The sequence below is a fragment of the Trachemys scripta genome, chromosome 10 (assembly GCF_013100865.1).
Source record: "Trachemys scripta elegans isolate TJP31775 chromosome 10, CAS_Tse_1.0, whole genome shotgun sequence".
Lineage (NCBI taxonomy): Eukaryota > Metazoa > Chordata > Testudines > Emydidae > Trachemys > Trachemys scripta.
In genome coordinates this window covers 45816596-45839987 of record NC_048307.1, presented here as the reverse complement: position 1 = coordinate 45839987, position 23392 = coordinate 45816596, and positions in this window count along the sequence as shown.

The following is a 23392-nucleotide window of genomic DNA, read 5'->3' as shown; positions in this document are numbered from 1 at the left end:
GATGCTGAACCACACTGTTTTAGGAAAAGAGAAAAAGGAACACTTGCTTCATTGAAACCACAAAGTCCAGGAATTCCTGACTACAAAAGACATTAAGAACTAACCCTGGTGAAGAAACAAAGAATTATACGCTGGCAGGGAGGCTCTTACCCAGCTTATGAATAAATATTTTCTAACCTCTGGACTTAGACCCCTGGCCTCCCAGGTACAGGCTGAATAGTCTGCCAAAAGAACAACCCTCGACCAGGAGTGTCAGTGCCACCAGCCACTCTGGAGCCTATCCCAGGCCCAGGACTAGTTTGGCAAATAGATTTTACTGAGTTCCCCCGGACCCAAGGATTCAGATACCTTCTCGTCTTAGTGGATCGATTCAGCGGATGGCCTAAAGCCTTCCCATATCATAACAACAATGCCAAAATGGTGGCTCTTAAATTTGTCAAGGAGATCATTCCCCGCTTCGGACTCCCACAGTGGATGGAATCTGACAACGGAACACACTTCACATCTCAAGTTGTTCAGAAGATATCGGATGCCCTGCAAATCCCCTGGAAGCTCCACACTCCATGGCGACTGCAGGCCAGTGGAGTAATGGAACGCACAAATCAGACACTTAAGCGGCACCTCTCAAAGGTCTGTCAAGGGGCTTCCCTTAAGTGGCCTGATGCTCTACCTCTTGTTTTGCTCCGCATTCGCGCTCTCCCAAAGGGCAGGTTAGGGCTCAGTCCCTTCGAGATTATGTTTGGAAGGGCATGGCCTATGAACGGTACACCGGTTCTGGCAGGGGAGTGGGAGGTAGGCTGTGGTTTCTTATCTCAGTACATTGCTCTCTGTCTGCTGTTCTTTGTTCTCTCCACAGGTATACCAAAGATTTGCAGCCTCTCCCGCTGGATGCCCCGATCCACTCCTTGCAGCCAGGTGACTCCGTACTCGTTCGGACCTGGAAGGATGAGCCTCTCCAAGAGAAGTGGAAGGGACCCCACGCCGTCCTGCTGGTCTCCCACACAGCAGCAAAGGTCGAGGGACACAAGAACTGGATTCATCACTCCCGTCTGAAGGCAGTGCCCTCTCCTGAATGGTGGACCGTCCAGCCTACGGAAAAGGACTACCAGCGATGACCTGGGACTTAAACTGTTATTCAAAAAAACAATAAGATCTACTGGGAATGCCCTGTGGTCTCTTTGGACAGTCGCAGCGCACTCCCCGCGAAAACTTTAAGCGTTGGTTGTGTTTACTCTCACAGGGCCGGCCTAACTTGGTGGCCTGGTCCTTTTTGTTTTTAATCTGCCTACTATTGGTAATTGTTATTTTGTGGGTATTTGGGGAATTGTAATTGTTAGGCCCTAGGGTCACCTGCCCAGCATGGAAACAGGTCCAGGGTCTGCCACAGTGGTACTCTTTGCCATAGGGACACTCCTCTCGTTACCTCCCGTTTCCCCCCGGCACATGCGGGATGGAAAGGAATCCCTACTAACTTGGAAACAAACACATATGAGTCCTTGAAGGTTTGCTTTGCCCAAGAGTTCAACCTCTCTAACTGCTAGGTATGCTCCCAAGTCCCGCACCACGCAGCAGGGTTACCCTGGAGGGCGGTTCCCCAAAATTGGTCAGATATCTGTTGGGGATGGTTCAGTAGGGGAAGAAATACCTTGGGTACCCCCTTGTCGCAAAACTGTACCATTGAATCCCAGTATGCATTGAGGGACGACCCCTGGGAGCCACGGGCCAACTCAATGCAGATCCCTTCCCCTATTAGGCTGTGGTCAGTGGCCCCCGGGTTGGTGTGCTATCGACAGTTCAAGTCCAGCAATCACACCTGGTCCGCTGGAAATAGCACCTGTCAGTATTATTTATCCCCTGACAGTGATGCTTCTTCCCTGTCTATGTTAATGGCAAATCCAACTCTACTGTCTGGTTCGCAACATTTAATGACAAAGAAACAAATAGGTGGAGTAGCGGTTATAATGGCTTGGTAGGAAATGGCCACTCCTTTTACATTTGCGGAATTTCTGTCTATAAGTGGCTACCGCATCGGTGGTATGGGAGCTGCTATCTAGGATATCTTGCCCCTCCCCTTCGTGTCCTCCCTAAACTGCCCCCTGGCCGCCCCAGACAGCGTAGATCTTTGTATGCCACCCCAGAGCCCATTACAGAAGGAGACAGGTTGGGTATGATCCTCCTCCCAGCCTATGGGGTGGGACGGCTAACCCAATTTTATCGCAGGCTCTCTGTGTTTCTCACCAAGTTCGCCACTGAAACCTTGGCCATAGAGAAAAGCCTTAACTCAGAGCTTTGCCAGCTCCGGTTGCTGTCCCTACAAAATAGACAGGCCTTAGATTATGTTTTAGCCTCCCAGGGCGGGGTGTGTGCCCTTATTGGGAGTGAATGTTGTACTTATGTCCCAGAAAACTCACAGGACATTAACAAGCACATCCTGTCAGCCGAACCGGCTTTTGAGCAGTGGAAGGCCCAGGAAAGGGAACCCACAGGTTTCGATTCCCTTTGGAGTTGGTTGCCCGACCTGGGAGGACTGGGGGGTGGCCTTGTGCGTCTCCTCCTCATAGGTGTGGTACTGTGCTTGGTCACCCTCCTCCTGGTTGCTTGTTTTAAATTGCTCCTCCGTAAGCTTTGTGCCCCCCATTCCCCAAAAATCCCGACATACCCTCTCATTGAGAACCCCAGCTCCATGGCACTCAATCGTATCTTGTCCACAGAATATGAGAAAACTCAGCCAAAAGCTTGTTGAGTATTCTCAAAGGAGGGAGTTGTTGATGTCACTAGGCATCACCATTGCCCTAGGTAACTCGGGAGGGTGGAAAATCACAAGTGTCAATGAAGCCTTCCTGCACTAGGCCTAAATGAACCAAACTCTTTCCATGTTTAAACTCTAATCGACCTCAAAAGCCAGGTGCAATTGGAATATGTAAGCAACCAGTTATCTGTGTGCAACCCCCTGCTCACACCGGTATCGAGCGGTAATAATGAGGCCTGCATGTTTCTGGCCGAAGGGAAAAAGGACAAGATAACGGTTTAAAGAAGTTACTAACAAGCTAGGCTTATAGCTGCCAAGAATGACTTAACTGCTTAAATGTAATCGTTATTTGCTTAGTAACTATTACCAGGGACGGAAGGGGTAGAGGGAGGAATGGGGGGGAGAAAGGGAGGGCTAGAGGGGGAAGGGGAGTGGGATGAGGCTTAACTGCAAAATGTATAAAAGAAGAAAAGCTGTTTCTGTTGGTGTGCTTGATTTGAGACGTGCCAGTCTCCTTGCACCGCTTTGAGATCTCAAATAAACTTTGTTTGCTTCTCCACCTGGTGTGTTTATTGACACGAAGCACACCGGGCAATGAACCCACTGTTGCTGTCCTCGGGCACTCTGTGCCGGCAACAGCGGGGGAGGGCGGTTAGAGATAGACTGCAGTGGGGCTGTGTCCTCCTGCCTCCGGTCCTGCAGAACATCCACAAGGCGCCGGAGCGTGTCCGTTTGCTCCCTCATTAGTCCAAGCAGCGTTTGAGTCGCCTGCTGGTCTTCCTGTCACCACCTCTCCTCCCGTTCGCTGTGTGCTCGCTGGTATTGCGACATGTTCTCCCTCCACTGGGTCTGCTGTGCCACATCGACTCGGGAGCAGCCCATAAGTTCTGAGAACATGTCATCCTGTGTCCTTTTTTCTCCGCCTAATCTGCACCAGCCTCTGCGAGGGGGATGCCAGGGTAGGTCGGGAGACAGTCGCAGCTGTGGGATGGGAAACAGGGAGTGAATTCCTCACAAAGATAATTTTTTGTGAACAATGAACATAGTCTTTCTCTGTGAACAAGACCATGCACAGCACCTATCACATGCGCCCTCAGGACAAGGTCGAATTTTCGGCCTTCGCATTCAGTGCCTGGTGTCTTGCAGTGGAGATCAGACAAGCGGGGCAGGACAGCGGAATTTGGGTAGCAGGCTGACATGGTAAGCCGTAGACTTTTGGCTGCTTAAAACTTAAATTAGAGCAGTGCCCTCCTTTCACGTTCAAAGCAATGCTCCTATCGTTGGGCAGTTCCTGCTGCCGGCAATCCGGCAAGCATGAACTCTGCCCCTGTCCCACCCCCTTGCGGCTGTCCCCGGGAAAGATCCCTGTATGCTGCCCCTCTCCCGCCTCCACCGCATGGCGGTAAACCGCCGGTGACAGTTCTGTAAAGGAACAGGCAAGCAGTCCCAATAGTAATGTTGCCAGCCCAAAGGGCTCGAGGGGACAACAGTGGTTCGTTGCCTGGTGTGCTTGGCACCAATAAAGACACCGAGGGGAGAAAGCAAGCCAAGTTTATTTCAGAGCTCTGAAATGGCACTAGGAGACCAGCATGTCTCAAATCAAGTGCCACAAATACAAACAAATTTTACCTTTTATACTCCAAACTGTTTGCATACATCTTTGTCTGGCTTTTCCCCCTTACCCCTCCCTTTCAGACAACAGTTACAATAAGCTCTACATAAGCTTGTGAGAAAACTTTCCCAGTCTTATGCATATCTGTGACCTTGGGTTTAGACGCCTGCAAACTAACTACCCCCTCCCTTCCCTCACTTCTTTATCTTTACTATTTCTGCTAGTGTGAGTGAAACTGCAGCCATCTGCTAGAAAAGCTGACCATTACATATTCTGCTTCAGCATTAAGGCAATTAGCATGAAAGTAGGTGAGCGTTCACAAGATGGGGTTCTGTGGTTCAGGTAGGCCCAGGGCAGAAGAGCTTCATCGGCACTTTTGGCCTTCCACTCTCCCGAGTTACCTGGTAGCTATGCCTAGTGACACCAACAGTAACATTCCCCTAATTCTAAGCAGGTCACCATGAGCGACATCACTCTGCTGAGAATTTCTGAGACCGAGAAAGAACGCATGCTACGTGAAAGCCAGCAAAAACCAGGGCCTTATGCCACCATACTCTGCAAGGCAATGATCCCACAGTACTTGATGATAGCCTGGCGAGGAAATGTTTCCTACCACGGAGGACACAATAAGGCCACTCTCCCCAGGAACCTCATGCAAAGGCTTTCCAATTACCTCCAGGAGAGCTTCGTGGAGATGTCCCATGAGGATTTCAGCTCTATCCCTGGACATATAGACCTTCTTTTCCAGTAGCTGCACTGGCAAGGACTAAAAAGTAGAGCGCCTAGGGCAAACTAATCATGATAAACCAGACATTGTTAAATTCTTTTGCAGTAGTTGCACTGCCAAGGACTAAAACGTTAAGCGCCTAGGGCAAACAAATCATGAAAAACCCATTGTTAATATTCCTGTTCTGTTCAAAATAAATGTTTACATGTTTAAAACACTTACCAACTGATCCTTCCCCTGATTCAGGGTCTGGGTTAATGCCTGGGGATGGTTGGTAGGGGATCTCTGTGAGGGTGATGAAGAGATCCTCGCTGTCTGGGAAATCAGCGTTGTAAGCGCTGTCGACTGCCTCCTCCTCCTCCTCACCTTCCTCATCTTCCCCGTCCGCTAACATCTCCGAGGAAGCGGCCGTCGACAATATCCCATCCTCAGAGTCCACGGTCAGTGGTGGGGTAGTGGTGGCGGCCGCATCTAGAATGGAATGCAGTGCCTCGTAGAAACGGCATGTCTGGGCCTGGGATCCGGAGCGTCGGTTTGACTCTTTGGTCTTCTGGTACGCTTGTCTCAGCTCCTTGATTTTCACGCGGCACTGCGTTGCATCCCGGCTATATCCTCTCTCTGTCATGGCTTTTGAGATCTTCTCGTAGATCTTTGCATTCCGTCTTTTCGATCGCAGCTCCGAAAGCACGGAATCATCGCCCCACACAGCAATCAGATCCAAGACTTCCCGATCAGTCCATGCTGGGGCCCTCTTACTATTCTGAGATTGCATGGTCACCTCTGCTGGAGAACTCTGCATCGTTGCCAGTGCTGCTGAGCTCGCCACGATGTCCAAACAGGAAATGAGATTCAAACTGCCCAGACAGGAAAAGGAATTCAAATTTTCCCGGGGCTTTTCCTGTGTGGCTGGTCAGAGATCCGAGCTTGGACTGCTGTCCAGAGCGTCAACAAAGTGGTGCACTGTGGGATAGCTCCTGGAGCTATTAGCGTCGATTTCCATCCACCCCTACCCTAATTCGACATGGCTATGTCGAATTTAGCACTACTCCCCTCGTTGGGGAGGAGTACAGAAATCGAATTTAAGAGACCTCTATGTCGAACTAAATAGCTTCGTTGTGTGGACGGGTGCAGGGTTAATTCGATTTAACGCTGCTAAATTCGACATAACCTCCTAGTGTAGACCAGGCCTCAGTCTTCTCTTTTCCAAACTAAACAACCCAATTCTTTCAGCCTTCCTTCATAGGTCATGTTCTCAAGACCTTTAATCATTCTTGTTGCTCTTCTTTGGACCCTTTCCAATTTCTCCACATCTTTCTTGAAATGCGGTGCCCAGAACTGGACACAATATTCCAGCTGAGGCCTAACCAGAGCAGAGTAGAGCGAAAGAATGACTTCTCGTGTCTTGCTCACAACACACCTGTTAATACATCTCAGAATCATGTTTGCTTTTTTTGCAACAGCATCACACTGTTGACTCATATTCAGCTTGTGGTCCACTATAACCCCTAGATCCCTTTCTGCCGTACTCCTTCCTAGACAGTCTCTTCCCATTCTGTATGTGTGAAAATGATTTTTTCTTCCTAAGTGGAGCACTTTGCATTTGTCTTTGTTAAACTTCATCCTGTTTAACTCAGACCATTTCTCCAATTTGTCCAGATCATTTTGAATTATGACCCTGTCCTCCAAAGCAGTTGCAATCCCTCCCAGTTTGGTATCATCTGCAAACTTAATAAGCGTACTTTCTGTGCCAATATCTAAGTCGTTAATGAAGATATTGAACAGAGCCGGTCCCAAAACAGACCCCTGCTGAACCCCACTTCATTTGGGAACACACAGCAACCATATTCCAAAAACATGTGAGCAAAGCACCCAGCCCAGAGTACATCAGGCAGTGTCCTTCGCCTCAGTCTCTCACCTTGCGGCATTAAAATATAACAACGACCATCCCTTTAACTCCCCACTCCCTCCACTGCGCACCATTCACACCTGTTATCCTTGGTCAGAATTTTGCTTACTAAAACAAAGATTCTCAAGGGAGTCTAATCAAGTTCATCTTTTAAACCATGAAGAGGAAGAGAGTCAAATAGGACTTTTAGGCAAAACCCAAACCAGCAGGTAGGAACACCCTACTCTCTATCTCCTTTCACTGGGATTTGGCTTCCCTACCCCCTGCTTAATGAATTCAGTTGACCCACACCCCCCCCACCCCGCCAATCAGGACAGGCTAAGCACAGTTCTGCTGCCCTTTCCTGGTACAATAAAAATAACAACACTCATTACCCCTGCACTCCACACTAAAGTGATTTGTAACCCACCACCAGCCAAAATTGATCACTTTGGCATCACAGCTGTGTCTACTGGATACCTAGGCAGAGTCGGTGTGTTCATGTAAATCCACAAGATGTCAAGGGGGAGCTCGTTCACCCCCTGCTTACAGCAGTGCGCCCCCACTTCCGGTTTATGGCTTATGTTTCTAATGCTCATGCTTCAGGGTTTCCATCAGCCACTGGGAGGAATGGCCAAAGGGTTTCTCCCGTCCCCCCATGCATGCTGGGAGGGTTTTCTTTTTAATCTCCTTCCTCTGAAGCATCAGGGATAGCTAGGGCTGGAGATGGGACATTGGGTGGGGAGGGCCAGGGCTCTGAGATGGCACCAAGTATTCACTCTCTCAGCTGCTTGGCTGGCTGGTTCTCACATACTGGGATTATCTGGGTATCACTCACATAATTCTTTCCCTGTGTGACACTCTGTATCTCGGGGGAACACCCTGCACCCCCATGTTCATCCTTATAATACGGTACTGTGGTATCCAATGCAAAGTTGTCATGTCGGGTGTCTTCGGAAGGCTCATGATGCACCGAGCACTGTTGTTATAGTGATGTTATAGATTATAATTTCATGAATATAGTTATGAGGCTGAAAATGTGTCCTCAGGCTTAAAACAAGCCCAGGCAAAACTCTCCAGGAACAGAGGGGCAGTTCACACCTCATCAGGGCATGTATGGGACAAACCCAGCCCAGCCTCACAGGAACAAAGGACACCGGCCTAAGCAGCAACAAAGGATCTGCTGGACTCTCAAGTGAGTCACCCGCCCTTCCCTTGGTCAGTTTGGGACTCTGATGAGGTAATGCTCACCTGACCCTGAAGGGGGGGGGGCAAAGCCAAGAAGGAAGAAAGAACATGATAAAAGGGAGAGACATTTGCCATGCTCTTCCTCTCTTCCACCTCCATCTACAGACACCACCACCAAGCGACTGAAGCGCTGATCAAAGCGGAGAGCCTGGCTGAAGGGCAACCAGCCAACCTGTGGTGAGAAGCATCTAAGTTTGTAAGGGCTCTGAAAGTGTTAAGATCAGCTTAGAGTGCATTTTGCCTTTATTTCATCTGCTTTGTTGTGCTTTGACTTATAATCACTTAAATCTATCTTTTGTAGTTAATATGTTTGTTTGTTTATTCTACCTGAAGCAGTGTGTTTGGTTTAACGTGTGTCAGGGACTCCCCTTGGGATAACTAGCCTGGTACATATCTATTTCTTTGTTAAACTGATGAACTCATATAAGCTTAAAGAAGAACAGGAGTACTTGTGGCACCTTAGAGACTAACAAATTTATTAGAGCATAAGCTTTCGTGGACTACAGCCCACTTCTTCGGATGCATATAGAATGGAACATATATTGAGGAGATATATATACACACATACAGAGAGCATAAACAGGTGGGAGTTGTCTTACCAACTCTGAGAGGCCAATTAATTAAGAGGAAAAAAAAAAAACTTTTGAAGTGATAATCAAGCTAGCCCAGTACAGACAGTTTGATAATAAGTGTGAGAGTACTTACAAGGGGAGATAGAGTCAATGTTTGTAATGGCTCAGCCATTCCCAGTCCTTATTCAAACCGGAGTTGATTGTGTCTAGTTTGCATATCAATTCTAGCTCTGCAGTCTCTCTTTGGAGTCTGTTTTTGAAGTTTTTCTGTTGTAATATAGCCACCCGCAGGTCTGTCACTGAATGACCAGACAGGTTAAAGTGTTCTCCCACTGGTATTATCCCTGATAATGTCACAGCTAACCTGGTGGCTGAACTTTGTGATTTTGTCCTCACCCACAACTATTTCACATTTGGGGACAATATATACCTTCAAGTCAGCGGCACTGCTATGGGTACCCGCATGGCCCCACAATATGCCAACATTTTTATGGCTGACTTAGAACAACGCTTCCTTAGCTCTCGTCCCCTAACGCCCCTACTCTACTTGCGCTACATTGATGACATCTTCATCATCTGGACCCATGGAAAAGAAGCCCTTGAGGAATTTCACCATGATTTCAATAATTTCCATCCCACCATCAACCTCAGCCTAGATCAATCCACACAAGCGGTCCATTTCCTGGACACTACTGTGCTAATAAGCGATGGTCACATCAATACCACCCTATACCGGAAACCTACTGACCGCTATACTTACCTACATGCCTCCAGCTTCCATCCAGGACACACCACACGATCCATTGTCTACAGCCAAGCTCTAAGATATAACCGCATTTGCTCCAATCCCTCGGATAGAGACAAGCACCTACAAGATCTCTATCAAGCATTCTTAAAACTACAATACCCACCTGCTGAAGTGAAAAAACAGATTGACAGAGCCAGACGAGTACCCAGAAGTCACCTCCTACAAGACAGGCCCAACAAAGAAAATAACAGAACACCACTAGCTGTCACCTTCAGCCCCCAACTAAAACCTCTCCAGCGCATCATCAGAGATCTACAACCTATCCTGAAAGATGATCCTTTACTCTCACAGATCTTGGGAGACAGACCTGTCCTCGCTTACAGACAACCCCCCAACCTAAAGCAAATACTCACCAGCAACCACACATCACTGAACAAAACCACTAACCCAGGAACCTATCCTTGTAACAAACCCCGATGCCAACTCTGTCCACATATCTATTCAAGTGACATCATCATAGGACCTAATCACATCAGCCATACCATCAGGGGCTCGTTCACCTGCACATCTACCAATGTGATATATGCCATCATGTGCCAGCAATGCCCCTCTGCCATGTACATTGGCCAAACCGGACAGTCTCTACGCAAAAGAATTAATGGACACAAATCTGACATCAGGAATCAAAATACTCAAAAACCAGTGGGAGAACACTTTAACCTGTCTGGTCATTCAGTGACAGACCTGCGGGTGGCTATATTACAACAGAAAAACTTCAAAAACAGACTCCAAAGAGAGACTGCAGAGCTAGAATTGATATGCAAACTAGACACAATCAACTCCGGTTTGAATAAGGACTGGGAATGGCTGAGCCATTACAAACATTGACTCTATCTCCCCTTGTAAGTATTCTCACACTTATTATCAAACTGTCTGTACTGGGCTAGCTTGATTATCACTTCAAAAGTTTTTTTTTTTTTTTCTCTTAATTAATTGGCCTCTCAGAGTTGGTAAGACAACTCCCACCTGTTTATGCTCTCTGTATGTGTGTATATATATCTCCTCAATATATGTTCCATTCTATATGCATCCGAAGAAGTGGGCTGTAGTCCACGAAAGCTTATGCTCTAATAAATTTGTTAGTCTCTAAGGTGCCACAAGTACTCCTGTTCTTCTTTTTGCGGATACAGACTAACACGGCTGTTACTCTGAAACCTGTCATATAAGCTTGCAGCATCCAGCAGGCATAACTGGACACTGCAAGACAGAGGTTCCTAGGGTTGTGTTTGGGACCGGAGATAGTGGCTAGTGTAATTCAGTTGCACAATCCAAGCAGTTTACATGCTAGAGGCTGTGCATGAACAGCCCAGGAGTGGGGGTTCTCACAGCCAAGCAGGGTAAGGCTGGCTCCCAGAGTCGAGGATTGGAGTGACCTGGGTGTGACATTCCCCTCTGGTGTTATCTGGATCACCGGTCCAGATAACACCAGAGGGGAATGTCACACCCTGCCACTGTGGGGGCCTTGGGCTCTGGGCACCTCAGTGCCTCCTATTCTCTGCCTGTGGCACATACTCAATGGTCCCTTCTGGCTTTAAACTCTGTGAAACCCGCCTCCCCCTTTCCTCCCCCCATGCCTTGTTACAAAGCTTTCTTTCTCACTTTCATACCATTAGGCTGAAGCCATGGAGATGAACAAGTATTACAGTGGGACCCCACACTGGCAAAGCCAGCTTTTCTACCTAACAGCTTCACTCTAAGCAGTGCTTTCATTTGCTCATTGCAAGGCACTAAGACAGTGCGGAATGAAGACAGACTTGTCTTCATTCTACACCAGGAGTTTCAGGATATCTGAGTATGGTGGAAATCGGTCCCACTGGGTAAGGCTGCGAGCATGAAAGAGGCACATTTTAAGAACTGGCCAAAGTGCCAGTTAAATTCTAAAGCTAAAATCTAACAAACTAGATTTGCCAATTGGATGAGTGTTATAGCCAATATTAGAATGGAATCTCATAGGGTAACCCCCTGTTTATTGAGTCCAGGGAGCGTTAGCTTACTGATTTAACACTAGGTTATTTTCAGGTCAACAGTATTTTTCAAAGCATCCTGCTTGGTTATTCTTAACCACTCAACACCCAGAACCACATCAATATACCATCAACTGTTCACCAGTCAAGAGTAGACCATCCAATGTTCTAGGTATGTACTGAATACACCACCATACAGTCTTGCAAGCAATTATCATGGACGAGGGTTGAGGCTCAGCAGTTATACCAAGAAACAATGCAAATTACCATGATTTCTCTATGCCATTTACTTATGATTATCAAGTGTCAATTCTTTAGTACCTGACATATTTCTCACACTTCCAGACATAGGCACTGACTGGGCTCAAGCACCCACGGAAAAATAATAGTGTGTGCTCAGCACCCACCAGCCAGAGCTGTTCGGCAGGGCTGCCAATCAGGAGTTTGGCTGCTAGAAGGGGGGAGGGCGGAGAGCATCGAGTGGTGGACCGGCAGGGGCCTTGAGGGAGGGGTTGGAGCGGGGTGGGAAGAGGCAGAGCAAGGGCGGTGCCTTGGAGCAGAGCGGGGGATGGAGCACCCCTGGGGAAAAATAAAACTCAGTGCCTATGCTTCCAGTATTTCTCCAAGGAATAAGGATACGCTTGTCTTTAAGGCCCACTTAAGAATGATTGAATGGATTGGCCACAAAGGGACAAGTTTAGCATATCTAAAGCCATTGCTTAAAGTTATGGTTCAAATCTCTCATAGGCTAATTTGCTTGGACTGATAAAGGAGGGCATCATGTATGTAGCTTTAGTTGAAATCTAAAATATGGTGACTTGAGATCTCACCAGAGAGTGCAGACTCAGCAAGATAACCACCAGTTATTGTGGTAAAGAACAGACGGGGAAGTATAAGCTTGGAAATGATATCTCACCACTTCTTCATATCCTGTTAATTAACCCTGGGATGGAGAAGAGTTTTGTCCACTGTCACGGAGTATTGGGGAACTCAGGGCCCTGCACCCCCGGCTTCCTGCGATTCACCATGACTCTCAGCCAGCCAGTAAAGCAGAAGGTTTATTTGGATGACAGGAATACAGTCCAAGACAGGTCTTGCAGGCACAGACAACAGGGCCCCCCTCAGTTAGGTCCAGCTTGGGGTCCCAGGGCATCCCAGCCCCCCGCTTTGGGAGGTCAGAGCCATCTCACCTCCCAGCCATCTCTCCAGCCCGCTTCCAACACTCTGCCTTCAGCGACCCCTCCCACAGCCTTTGTTCAGTTTCCCGGGCCAAGGTGTCACCTGGCCTCCAACCCCTTCCTGGATTCTCATGTTACACGCTCAGGTATGCTCCTTCGGGCAGTCTCCCATCCCCCAATGCAGACTATCCTAGCCACACTCCCCTGTCAGCATTCACAGACCACAGTAAGAACAGTCCCAGTTCGTCACATCCACACAGCTGATCGAGGCATTCCTGGATTCTGCAGCTTCTTTATAGGTTCAATCAACTCTTGGTCCTGTGTCTCTGGCCCAAGGGTTAGTCTTGTCCACATAGTGGTTTAGTGAGCTCTAGTGTCCTACATGGTGACCTCAGTTTTATATATCCTGATTCCTGGGCTTTTGCAGGGTGGGGTGGGGTGGCAACCCTCTGATTTCTCCTGCCCATTTCCCAGATGAGTGCTCAGCGCTCTCCATTTGTCTGCTGTTGCTATTGTCGGTATCCAGTAGATGGCATCCGTGTATAATAAATGTCTTCACTCTTTTGCTTATGGGAGGGTTTTTGTTTGGTTCATTTTAAGACTTGTATTTCAACATTAGCCCACGCTGTGAATTGGCATTTCCCCCTTTTAAAGCAATTGCCTTTCATAATTCAAAGTTTTCCCCTGGCTTATATCATTCAACATTCCTTCTTCCTTGTTCCAGACCATTCCTGTTACTTCAAGAGTGCTGCAGTTATTTACAGGGAAGACCAGCACAATCCCTTATAATCTTCCAAATCTAATGGACATACTTCAGACATTTTTGATTGTACATAAGTATTTAATGTGTTTAGGGCTTGCAACAAAACAAGAGACACTCTCCACGTATAGCCAGATGTAAATCTGACTCACAAGGCAAACAAATGCAGAGTTTATCATTTGGCGGGTTTGGGGGGGAACACGTGGTTTGGATTTCATGGGGGTGACAGGAAGTTTGCCCTATATGCCCTTCAGCCTCCCAAGTTATTTCTAGTCGGTTTAACTCACAGCTTCCACTCACAGTGTGCAATGGGCCGGTTTGCATAGGAAAGCAGGGTGTTACCCTGCTTGGTAACTTTTTGGTGTTCTTTTTAACTATGCTGGAGGGAGAAAGAGGTTTTATCCATATGCAAATTATGAGAGATTCTTGCCTAGGCGATTAACAATAGGCTGACGGCTTGTCTCCACTACAGACTCTACCGTGGCACAGCTCTGGCGCTGTAGTATAGCCACTCGCTACAGTGATGGAAGGCGTTTTTCTGTTGCTGTAATTAACCCACCCCCTCAAGAGGTGGGAGCTAGGCTGACCAAAGACTTGTCCATCTACCTAGTGCTGTCTACACCAGGGATCAGATCAGCTTAACTACGTCTCTCCGGGATATGAATTTTTCCCACCCCTGAGCAATGTAGCTAGATCAACCTAAGTTTTAGATGGAGACCAGGCCTCATTTAGCCATTTTAGTTTCTATTATTGATGGTGGAACTCCCAACCGTAGCCGATCTGTGGCTCCTTAGACAAAGTGTCTCACGTGATGTGAATCACTGTCTTTCCTCCCAGCTGGATCCTATTTGGGGCTAAACAGAGGCAGACCGCTTTTCTCATTTCTGAGGGCCAGCAGGAGGAATGAATAGTTACCAGTCATTCAAGGCATATCTGGTCTCTATACCCCATACAGGGCTCCAGCCTCACACTGGACCTGATGCAAAGCCCACTGAAGTCAGCGGAAGGACTCAAGCCTAGATCTTCAGAGGTATTTAGGCACTTGGCTCTCACTGAAATCAATGGGAGTTAGGCGCCTGTAAGGAGCTGGGCCTCAGAGACTTCAGCAGGCTTCAGATCAGGCTACATAAGCATAGTCTTTATTGCCTCAGCAAGAGTTCGCGTCCTAGGAGGCCTCCCCAACAGATGGTACAAGCAGCACATGGAGCAATGCCCTCTGGGATATCCTTGCCCACTGAGCGCTGGGAGCAATACGACCCTACCAGACCAATCACACAGATGTGGGGAAAGGGTTCTGGCTTCACAGCAAAAGAGCTGCATGCTGATGTTGCTCCAGGAACCTACCATCCATTAGCTGGGCCTCTGGCAGGGGGCCTCTTGGGGATCTGCCATGGTTGCTAATCATGTATTAGCAATGGGCTGGGCAGACACAAACCCTGTCAGTGACAGCCACCTCACTAACTAGGTACAAACTAGGTAAAACATTCTGGGGCACTGAGAGGGCTGGCAGAAGCCATCCTGTGCCAACACCTTGGCAGCCAAAATGGGCTAAAGGAACAATAAGAAAAGGAGAAAATCCCTGCATGAAAACTGCTGTCTGGCTCTTCCCCCTTGCAGCTCTGCCTCCCTTCATGGCTTTTAAACAGCTAGGGTCAGAAATGTTCGCAAATATGATCATCACGGGGTGGTTCCTGCACCCTGACAAGGCAGTGAGTCAGCGTTAGTGCCAGCATGTTGCTAGAAGAGAGAAGGGGGAGAGTGGCCCCGATTCAACAAAGCACTTTGGCATGTGCTTGACTTGGAGAATGTACCTGAGTCCCATTGGGGGCTGTTGTTACCCATCTGGGGCTTTATGGTCCCAGGAGCTGTATTTCATGACAGGCAGTAAAGTACGTCCACCCCATGGGAATGCACTGGCTTCAGCTGAGTGGAGGGACTGGGCCAGATTTGTCTCCTTTGCACCACTCAGCTGGCAGCAAAGAGCTGGATTCCAAATATAATTGGCCATCTGAGAATTCCCTGGGCAAAGGGGGCAGCTCCCCATTATGTATTGCTCTGGATGCAGCAAAATAATCTGTAGAAAACCCACTGGCCCAGTAGTGCCCAATGAACTGTGTTTGCTCAGGACACACACCACACCACAGAAACACTAACCCAGGAACCAATCCCTGTAGCAAACGTCATTGCCTACTCTGTCCCCATATCTACTCTGGTGACACCATCAGAGGACCCAACCACATCAGCCACACCATCAGGGACTCATTCATCTGCACATCTACCTATGTGATATATGCCATCATGTGCCAGCAATGCCCCTCTGCCATGTACATTGGCCAAACCGGACAGTCTCTAGGTAAAAGAATAAATGGACACAAATTGGACATCAGGAATAGTAACATACAAAAGCCAGTAGGTGAACACTTCCTGGACATTCTATTACAGATTTAAAAGTCACTATTCTTGAACAAACTTCAAAAACATATTTCAAAGAGAAACAGCAGAACTAAAATTCATTTGCAAATTTAACACCATTAATCTGGGCTTGAATAGGGACTGGGAGTGACTGGCTCATTACAGAAGCAGCTTTGCCTCTTCTGGAATTGACACCTCCTCATCTATTATTGGGAGTGGACTACATCCACCCTGACCGAATTGGCCCTGTCAACACTGGTTCTCCACTTGTGAGGTAACTCCCTTCTCTTCATGTGTCATTATATAATGTCTGTATCAGTAATTTTTCACTCCGTGCATCTGAAGAAGTTGGTTTTTTACCCGCAAAAGCTTATGCCCAAATAAATCTGTTAGTCTTTAAGGTGCCACCGGACTCCTTGTTGTTTATGTGAAAACTAGCTACTTACATTCTGCTGGTTTCTAAACCATAGACCACAGTTAGAACCACTAGATGGCTCACAACCTATTGAAAGCACTACTACCCAATTCCTACACACAACACCCTCCTGCTTCCTCTTTACTATAACAGCATTAATACCAAACTGGCTGTCACAGCATGCACAACCTGTTACAAGTTCAGTCCGAGAGGGGGGTGGACGCCTTCGCTCTGGTCTCTGGAGAACGCACTGGGCGGCAAATGGCTTTCTGACCCCAGCCCACAAATCATTTTGATTTTCCTGTTTCCCGTCCAGTTGATACTGAGACTGTTCAAGGCTTTGTGTGACAGAAACAGAGAGCTCCACACCCTGAATCAGCCAACAGCCCAGTCACCCAGCGGGGCTGAGAGGGGCGGCACCCATGTTCCAGCCACTGTTCTGCACAGTCCGGAACAGGGACGTGCAGCTGAGACACCAGCATCTTACGTGAGGGTCCCTACCACTGACTATTGGCTATTCTGGGCTGTGGGCTCTTTTGTTATCTCCGTCCCCTCCCCCTCCTTGCTGGGTGATCCTGCACAGTGCCTGTCCTCAGACACACTCTCCATATTGGTTGCAGCCCCGGCACCATCCTGCGTCCCTCTCTGTAGGCCTGGGGCATGGGGCCTGGGCCAGCTCCAGGCATCAGCGCAGCAAGCAGGTGCTTGGGGCGGCCAGCGGAAAGGGGCGGCACGTCCAGCTCTTCGGCGGCAATTTGGCGGCGGGTCCCTCAGTCCCTCTCGGAGGGAAGGACCAGCCGCCGAATTGCCGCCGAAGAATGAAGCGGCGGCGGTAGAGCTGCTGCCAATCGCGGCTTTTTTTTTTTTTTTTTTTTTTGGCTGCTTGGGGTGGCAAAAACGCTGGAGCCGGCCCTGCATGGGGCAGAGGTGACGCCTGTCCAACTCTGGGGACTAATAATGCTTCCCCCTCCCCGCAGGCACAGGGTGTTGTAGGTGAGGGTCTGGGGCCTAGTAGTGGATAGAACACTTGGGAGATCTGGGTTCTATTCCTGGTTCTCCTGCTAGGTGGCCTGGGGCAAGTCATATCCCTGCGCTGTGTCTCAGTTTCCCCAGGTGTAGAACGGGGCTAATGAGACTGTAAAGCATGCCGAGGTCCATAGCTGGCAAGTGCTCAGGGACTGCTGGGGATTACTGTTGTTCAGGCAATTCACAAACACAGCAGTTGCAAAATCCTGCCTGTCTGCGGGAGCACGCGAGATGTGGCAGCCTCCTGCCAGGGGGCTAGTGGGCTGTGCCACAGCCAGCTTTCCCAGCACCAGGCCCAGTTTTTGTGGTCACACATTGACTGTCTGAGGCCCAGGGCTCTCCCTGAGAGCGGAGGTTGCAGTATAGGGGTGAACGCAGGGTCATGCTCCCATACAACACACCACCAGATGGCAGCTCTGGCCCACTTGATGCCCAGGCACATGCGGCTGGGACTGGCTAGCCAGATGGTCAGCAAGCAGCCAGTACTGGGGACTGGGCCATGTGCCCAGTGCCAAGCCCATCTGCCCTATCAAGAACCCGGGGTTTGCCACTGCCTGCCCTGCAGCTCCTGGAGGGGCAATGCAGCCTCTGTCCCACTCACAGAAGGCCGCCTGCAGCCAAGGGCCAATGCGAGGGAGTCCAGCGCCCTCTCCCAGCTACCCCAAACCAACACAAAGGCTCCTTGTCCCATTGCATCCTGCCCAGCCCAGGCTACAGCTGCCCTTTGTCCTCCTGGAGGTGCCAGGGGGTATGTGGGGCCCTGGAGTCTGTTCAGAACAAGCAGGGGTTGGGGGGGTGTCAAGTGAGCTGGGTGCATCTGTCCCCCTAGTGCTCACTGTTGGGCCAGTCACTGCAGGGTGTGTCCCAGCACTAGGGTTAGGGTGGCGCTCAGCAGTTGGGCAGCCACAGGGCCGGGACAGAGAAAGCAGACGTGGGGCTAGGGTGGGGCAGGCTGGGGTGTGTGTTGAGGCCTGTCTGTCCGGCCTTGGGCAGCTCACAGGCAAAGGCACCAGCCACTCCCCTCCGAGCTCAAAGCCACTACCATGGCCCAGCACGAGAGCAGCAGAAGAACGAGGTGCTGCCGGTCAGGGGGTCCCACCTGGAGTGTACACCCAGCAAAGGAGCGGGCAGCCAGGCTGCTGCTGCATCTCCATGAGCCCTCAACGCAGCCGTCTCCTTTGCTCAGCGCACATGCCAGGCCATTTGGATAACTCAGCTGCCTGCAGTGCCAGTGTGACTCTGGGTGGGGCTGGCAGGTAGTACTGCCCTGACCATGGCTCTGCCCCCATCCTGCCCCCAGCAGGAGGCAGCAGGCCCCTGGTCACAAACACACGCACACACACACACACACACACACCCCGTCTCTAACACACTGGGTGAAGGTAGGACGCAAGGCAAGAAACAGACACCAACCCCCAGGGCTGGCAGCGTTTCCCAGTTTAGTGTGACTCTCATGATATTTGAGGTGTTTCCTAAATCCCCAGCTCCTGGAGACACGTGATGACTGGAGAAACTCAGCCTTCCCATTAAAAAAAGGAAGTCTTTGCCCTGGTGGCTGCAGAGAAAGGTTTGAAAAACGTGACCTGAAAGCTCAGAAACCAGCTGGCAATGGATGAGAGCCTCATGCTCACTGTAGTTATAAAAGCTTGTGATTTTAGCCAGTTGTGTGATTTTGGGGGCCCTGGCTTGTGAGTTTTGGGTGCGTGGAGGTTTCCTTGCTGAGCCCCCTGCTTTGGCAGCAGATTCTTCACAGCCTCAGAGACAGTAGTCTCAATTTCCCTTTGGCACCGCTGCTGATCTTCCCAGAGCTGTGCCCATCAGAACTCCCCTGCCAGCTGTGTGCTGCAGCCCCACTGCCAGCTGTGCCCAGGGAGGGGAGAAGGAGGCTGTTAAAATGACAGGGACGTGCCACCTAGCTCAATGGTCCAGATTTCACTGACCATCCCCAGCACCCAACTGGAGAGCAGCCCCTGCCGCCACCCAGCGGGAGTCCCACAGGCTCCTGTGGGGCGGACTGAGCCAGAGCCCTTCAGGGCAGGAGTCAGCACCACCTCCAGGGCAGGGGAAAGGGAGCAGGAAGGAGCCAGCGCTGCTGGGACATGCTAGGATGGCCCCTGCCCAGGAGAGACCCCTTGGGGGTGAAGGGAGGGACTGCACAGCCACAGCTGTATCCAGCCCCAGGGACAGGGTCCGTGCCCAGCCACACACACATAAGGCCAGGCAGGGGCAGCTTGTGATCCTCACACACAGGGAGGGGCACACACACACACACACACACTGGGAGGGGCACGCACATACACACACACTGGGAGGGGCACGCATGCACATACACACACTGGGAGGGGCATGCACTCACACACCCCCACACACACACTGGGAGGGGCTGGGTCAGCCTGAGCACACAGACACAGGGAGGGGCTAGGTCAGTGTGCACACACAGGGAGGGGGTGGGTCAGCGCGCACACACAGGGAGGGGGTGGGTCAGCGCGCACACACACACACAGGGCGTGCACACATACACACTCGCAGTTTCTACAACAGCCACGGCCGGGGAACGCTTGGAGCAGCCGTGACCTACTTCGGCAGCAGCACAGGCTGGGCTGGGTCCCTGTGTAAAAGCTGACTAGCACTAGATGTCAATTATTCATGGCCCAGGCCATGTTAATGCATGTGCTAAAGGTTTTTTAAAATCTTCTCTATAATTTAAAGCCCCGCAGCCAGGCAGCGCTGGCCCCCAGCTCTCCCCTGGGAAGCTTTCCACTTAGGTGAGCAAAGCTGAGATGTGGCTGGATCTGGCAGCCAGACGGAGGGGAGAGGAGGTGAGGAGAAAGGCTTACCACAAACTCAGCCAGAGACTTGAGCAGGGAAGAGCTCTGAGTGTGGGGGGAGGCTCTGGGGCAGGCCCTGAGACGCAGGCTTGGGGAACCCAGCCCAGTGACAAAACTGGCCCATTCCAGGGGCAGTGCTAGGGGCTCCAAAGCCAACCCTAGGAGAGGTTCAGGGGCACAGCCTCCCAGCGCAAGAGAAGGAGGTTGAATCAGTGATGTGCGTCCCCCAATGCAGCGGGCAAGGTCATGGTGGGTTGGGTACTAGCATCAGCCGCTTTGCTCTGGGAAGGGAAGGTGCCCATTGCAGGCTCCCCAGAGCTTTCTTCCCCCAGCACTGCCAGCCCAGGCCCTGGCCTACATCCCTGCTGCTGCTTGCTTTCAGGAGGATACAGCAGAGTGGAGGGGCTCAGTCTCCTGGGCTGGTGCTTGGCCTAGCTCCCTGGGGCATGCGGATCTCAGCTGCAAGGAGCTGCCCCCAGCCCCACCTTCTGGCCCAGAGCAGAAGGTGAAGCAACTCTAAAGCCCCAGCCAAGCAGGGAGGTCGCTCGGAGACATTTGCTCAGGCTGCCCTACTTGGAGCTGTTTCTCCTGCCCAGCGGACATCAGCGTGAGCCAATTCCCAGGCACCGTGGCCAGAAGGGCTATTTTTAGAGCTGACTTTTTAAACTCCTTGGTTTTGCTTGTTGCCTTTATTAAGCTGCCTGGCTCTGCCCTTGGAAAGCTGGGCCCTGCTCTGGGAGAGAGAGAGAAAACAAGCCCAAGAAGCCACAATCTTTGCAGGAGGAAGCAGAGACATCAGCGGGTACAGCTGGTTGTGAGATCAGAGCCATCACACAGCCCTCTGGGTACCAAGGTTGCCAGGGCTGCCGGCACAGGGGGCATCTCAGCCAGAGGACTGCACAGAGCCACCTAGAGCCACTCAAGGGCAGCGTAGGGCCCACAGCAGGAGCCAGCCCAGCTAAAGGCCAGGAGGGTCCAGTCCCCTCCCCTCCTGTGGCCAGCCATTAAATGCTCCCTCCCAGCTCGGGCTAGTAGTGGTGACACTATCCCTGTGCTCTAGCAATGAAGATACCTAGAGCCACTAACTGCTGCCCCTGCTGGGGCTAACCACCTGCCACTCCACTCATCACTGAGCCATGCCAGAGCAAAGGGGAAGGGCGACCAACCCCAGCTAGCTACACCAGCGCACCAGTGGCTAACTCACAAAACAGGCGGCCTCCTTTTGCCCCACACCACTGTTGCTGGGACACTATGGGGCATCTTGGCTGCCCCCCCTCCCCCACAGGCCCATCCTAGCATGGGATTCTAGCAGTTCCAGGAGCAAGGAAAGGAGCTGGTCCAGCTGCACGCAGCTACCCCAGAGCAACCATCCTGCAGCTGGGAACTGGCTCACAGCTAGGCTTGTAAGTCCCATACAGCCTGAGGTGAGCAAGGCCATCCCACCCCCCTACCCTATCAGCTGCGGGGCCTGTTTCTCCTCCAGCCGAAGGGATCTGGAGTGATCACTTCCGCATGCCTGGCTATTTCATCATTTATTCATAGGAACACGCCTCTTGGTTCAGAGCTCGGCATGATGTTTCACTGGCCCCCAGAGTGGCCCTGAGCCTGTGCAGGCAGAGGGGGAGGGCTGCCCATTCTGCCAGCTTAACAGCAAGAGCTGGTGTTGACCGGAAGCCCACCATGCAGAACTGGCCCCACCCTTGCTAGGTCCTAGAGCGCTCACCCAGCTGGTTTCTGCGCACGGATGGGAAATATTGAACACTGAAGGGGTCTGCCAGGTGACAGCGCGGAGAGCAAGCTGAACCTTGCTGCAAAGAGCCAGTCACCCAGCACACACTGCTCCCCAAGTCAGGAGCACAGCAACACAGGGGTGGAAGCCTTCCAGCTGAGCCCCTCTTGGCAGCTGATCAGAGCATGAGCCCTTAGTAGCTGGAATCCTAGAGCAACCAGGGTGGGCTGGGTCTCTTCTGCTCCAGCAGCTTCGCTTCTGGCTAAGATCTTGAGCTAGTTGAGCTGTAGGTCACACCTGAGTCAATAGTAAAGGTTGAAGTGAGCAGCTGCTAACATGGGGCTGGGGCCAGCACATGGCCTGGGCTGCTAGACTAATGCTGCCTTGTACAGGCTTTGCTATGGCTGCAGTCTCATGTCCTCTTCCCCACCTTGCCTTCGGGAGCTCTGCATTGCCATGGAATAGAGTAAGGGCTGGGCAGCTGAGCCAGCCAGCTCACTGCAGCAAAGGAGTGTATCAGTACCTGGGAAGAGTATGACCATAGGCAGCAGTGGAGGATGTTTTCCTTCTATGGAGATCTCTGCTTTCCCAGCCTACTCAGGAAAAACAGCAAAACATTCCAATGGCCAAGGGAGAGCCCTTCCTAGCCTCAGCAGAAGGCTGGAGAGCAGCCTTGTCTCATGAGTAGGAGCTCAGGGGGCAGCAAAATGGATGGAAGGCTCTGACTGATTAACTTAGAGGTGGTGACAAGCAGAAGTTGGCCACCACCCCCCTACACCCCTAGCCAGGGGGCAATAGGTAGACAGCAGTTCAACCAGGCATTGACTACTCCCCTCCAGCAGCAGAGGCTAAAACCAGAGCCCACAGCAATGTAGAGCAACGGAAGGGGGCAAAGTGCTTACATGATGCCCTTTGGATGAGCAGGTCTACAACCAGGAAAACTTCAGAAGCAGCACCTGGCCAGGACAACACTCAAGCCCTTAGTTCTGGGGAGAGCGTATCTAGGGCCAGCTGTTACTCTAGCCCTAGGAAATGCCACCAAGGATCAGGGGAGAAGTACAGGTTTCTAGAAGCCAAGGAATTACTTGCAGGGGGGAGGGGGAAGGGTGGATGGAAAGGGGCAGGCTCCACTTTGCTTACATCTTAGGGCTTCACACAGCAAGCAGCTTGGGGAAGTGTTTGACCTCATCCAACCCATGCCAAGAGCAGAGGGCCTCATGTACAATGAGCAGAGGACCTCATGTACAATGAGCAGAGGAAATGTTTTTTGGCCTCTCATAGGGGTGTGAGCTAGACTGAAAGCTTCAGAGCTACACAGACCAAGGCCTCTAGAGTTATCCTGAGATAGGCTGAAGGGCAAAAGAAAGGTCTCAGCCAGTGCTTCTAGGCAAGACCTGGTCAGTGGCACATGATGACATTCAGTAAGGCCTGTACTTCTATACTTGCATGCCAGGGCCTACTGAACACAGGCTGCCATTG